This window comes from Polypterus senegalus, chromosome 14 (assembly GCF_016835505.1).
Source record: "Polypterus senegalus isolate Bchr_013 chromosome 14, ASM1683550v1, whole genome shotgun sequence".
Lineage (NCBI taxonomy): Eukaryota > Metazoa > Chordata > Cladistia > Polypteriformes > Polypteridae > Polypterus > Polypterus senegalus.
In genome coordinates, this window is record NC_053167.1 from 55267760 (window position 1) to 55271752 (window position 3993).

The 3993-nt window shown below is 39.8% G+C and overlaps 1 pseudogene; it reads left to right on the plus strand.

Annotated features, from left to right (window-relative positions):
- Nucleotides 1-1064: 1064 nt before the first annotated feature.
- LOC120514317 lies at nucleotides 1065-2811 on the plus strand (annotated as a pseudogene).
- The last annotated feature ends 1182 nt before the right edge of the window (nucleotides 2812-3993 follow it).

Consider the following 3993-nt stretch of genomic DNA (forward strand, 5'->3'; position numbering starts at 1 on the left):
CTGCACATTGTCATTCATGGGTGGCTGAGGATCACCTTCCAGATTCTACTAAGGTGTGTAATACCACCCAGTATGACAGAAGGGCACAATTGCTAACCATGTTGTCTCTTTTTGTTTCTGCAGCACCGAAGAATCATGAGGGCAACTGAACTCCGCCCACTGCATCCCAGAAGCCCCGCCCCAATGGGTTGCCATTAAACCTAGGGTCATCTTAACAGCATCATGGGGCCCCTGTTTTGATAGCAAGACAAAAAATGCATCGGCATCAGAAACATTGTGGGCCTCTATACTCCTGGGACCCCCAGCCAGTGCCCATTTTGCCCATATGTTAAGACAGCCCTGCGTCTGGTCCCTAGAGGTGGTTGTCACACTGCACATTGGAAATCCACATGACTGAAGCTCTCAGATGAGCCCCTTTTTCTACAGGCCCTAGTTCAGCGCTTCCCAATTGGGGGTGGTCACACCCCAAAGAGGTGCGAGAAACTGTTGCTGGGGGTGCAAGAATCCATCGAGGAAGAAAAATGAAAAACATTCTTTGTACAAAATCTTAATTTATCTAACCATTCCTAAATAATTAAATGGGCAGGCTATTTCGTATCAGTGCAATACGCTGCTTGTTAAAACGGATGACTTCCGCTCTTACGTGCACTTAGTGCTGCGTGGGTATTATGAACTATCGTATCTGTTCAAGTTCTATTTAAATTTTAAATATAAGTAAGTTTTATTTAGTCGACAGAAAAATCTTTGGTAGGAATGTAAGTTAAATGTAGTCATCATTGCATAAATTTTTCTTTACCAAAGAAATTTAAAGACTAAATTCAACTTACATTCCTACCTTAGATATTTCTGTCGACTAAATAGAACCTACTTATAGCCAAATAGAACTTGAAAAGATATATTTTTTCAAATCTGAGCACGCATTTTAGATCGACTTGACGCGCAGTACATCGAGCCCACGTGCTATTGTGCTCTCGCCTGCCTGCCTCAATAAGTCACCGTCCCTTCGCTCTTACTTTTTTACCGTTCATTTAATCATGGCTAGTCACAAAAAAATTTGAAAATGGAAGGAGGATTACACTGAGTATGGCTTTACCAAAACAATTATTGATGGAGTAGACAGGCCGCAGTGCGTACTTTGCAATGCAATGTTTTCTAATTTCAACTTGAAGCCATTAAAGTTCGGTGAACATTTCCAAGTTAAACATGGTGGAAACATGAGAGAAGGGAATGATCTTAATTCCTTGAAGGCTAAAAGGGCACACTACGACATTAAAGGAACGCTTCCGAAGTTAGGGTTCGCTCCTGTGGATAAGCCCCTGCTTCTGGCATCATTCAAAGTTGCATACGAATTGGCAAAAATGAAAAAGCCGCACACTGTTGCAGAGACTCTTATCAAACCATGTGTTTTACATATAGTGAAGACTATCCTGGGTGCAGAGGCCGCACGGAAAGTTCAACAGATTCCTCTGTCAAACAATGTTATCCGAAGTAGGATCAAGTCGTTTCAGACATCAAAGCTTCCCCGTCAGGATCTCAATTCAGTTGGATGAATCAACAGACGTCGATAATTGTAGCCAACTCATCGTTTTTGTTCGTTATGTAAAGGGGAATGCCATTGAGGAAGAATTCCTGTTTTGTAAATCACTCGAAACAACGACAATCGCAAGGGATGTTTTCAATACGGTAAAAAGCTTTTTCAATACTAACGAGATTCCGTTGCAGATTATCGGATCTATTTGTACTGACGGTGCTCCTGTTATGTTAGGAAACCGATCTGGCATTTTTACTCTTGTAAGAAATAAAGTACCAGAGGTGATGGTTACTCATTGTATCCTTCATCACCAAGCTCTTGTGTCGAAGACCTTGCCGGTTACTTTGAAAAATGTAATGGATTCGTGTGTTAAAATTATAAATTTTATTTGTGGAAGAGCTTTGAATCACAGGTTGTTCAAAGCGTTTTGTAGTGAACTTAATGATGATGCTTCTATTCTCCTGTTTCATACGCAGGTCAGATGGCTTTCTAGAGGTCGAGTTTTGACAAGATTTTTTCAGCTCAGAAAGGAAATCGAACAGTTTCTACGAGAACAGAAATGTGACCTTCTGCATTCTTTTGAATTTCCTTATTTTACTCCGTTGTTGGCATACCTGGCAGATATTTTCCAGCATCTCAATGATTTAATTTGTTCGATTCAGGGAAAAGAAATGAATATTGTGACCGCCTGCGACAAGCTGCGTGCTTTCAGGAATAAGTTGTTGTTGTGGAGTTTACGTATCCAGAATAAGAATTTCACTAATTTTCCTTCACTGGACAAAGTCATTGTGGAGTGCAGCAGCTTAAATTTTAAAGACAGTGTCAAAGAAGAAATCAGTCAGCACCTGGAAAGCCTAAAAGAGTCATTTGACGGTTATTTCTGCACGGGAGATCTGGAAGAATCAGAAACCTGGATCGTCAACAACTTTGCTTTCAAATTAGAAAAGATGAGAGATGAGGATGAAGACAAAGAACATTTAATTGAGATCAAAGCATGCAAAGCAATGAAGCTGCTTTACGAGTCCAGTTCACTCGAAACCTTTTGGTGCAGTGTTCAAACTGGGTATTCAACTCTTGCAAAAAGAGCATTGAAAGTCCTTGCCCCATTTGCCACCACTTGGCTATGTGAATCGGGATTTTCATCTCTACTGTACATCAAGAATAAATATCGTAACGCACTGAACCCCGAAAATGACCTACGCATTTCATTAACACATAAAGAACTACGTTTCGAAGAGATATTTACAAAGAAGTGGCAGGGAAAAAGTCAAAGAACCTAAACAACATAAAATTCTCAGACTATTTGTTCCTTCTATAAATTTCTTTATAAAGAACATCGTTTCATACTTGTATTTCGTGTGGTTGAGGTGTGGAAGGCTGCTCTTTCCACCCTCTTGTTAGCTGTGAATAAAGTATCCATTATTCATAAAGCTTCAATTGGTGATCTGTTTTTCTGAGTTAACCTCATATTTTTTCATACTTCTTCTCAAACCAAGGGGGTGCGAAATCGGCTTCGTCAGTCACAGGGGGTGCGAAGGTAAAATGAATCGGGAAGCGCTGCCCTAGTTAGTTATGCTGGCATATTAGAAGCCTGTTTTCTGTTGTGCCATCATGTGCTTGTTTCTGTTCAGTTTTTTGAATAATTGCATTAAAAGGCATGGACTGGTTGTCCTTCCGTTTATCACAAGATATACTAGAAGTGTCCAGTTTAGTTCAATTTTTAACATCCTGAAGCTAAAATTGCTTTCTTGGGCAGCAGAGTCCATCTCAAGTGATGAGAAGATCCATACGCCATTGGATGTGGAGAATCTGTGCTCAAGCTGAAATCAAAAAGGAATTGCACACTAAGGATGATCGTATTTTTATCCAAATCACAGATACGGAATAAATCTTTGTGTCAGATTTAAAGGGTCACGCTGATGTCATAAAGTGTGGTAAAGTCCAAAACAACGTCTTATGGCAGCTGGGAGCAGCCTGCCATCAACTGGTATTATAACATGGTAGCACCAAAATGCACTACAAAATAATGTGGCATCGTGAACTACTGTAACTAATCATTATATTCAGGAGACATTATAAAGCAAGAAAACCACACAGAAAAGTTCAAGAGAAAAAGAAACCCGTATTCCTATGCATATTTATGTTCTAAAAATGATTTTTTTTCAACTGAAAAAAAATTCTCAAAGTGAACAAATCATAACAATTGTTAAATGACAGTGTCAGAAAAATATTGAATCATAATCTTTAGATAATGCAGGCTGTTTTTAACATAACAGCAGCACACTCTTCACTGCATCTTCACTCCGAATGTCAACCTCACAAATGACAGCTGAAGAGGCGACTACACTGGTGGCTCAAACAGACCCTTAGGAATGGATGACAGCCTGGACTGTGGTATCAAGCGTACGAGAGGTGTGGTGTGCAAGAAAGATGCTGTTAAAATACTTGTTTATTTTGGCTGG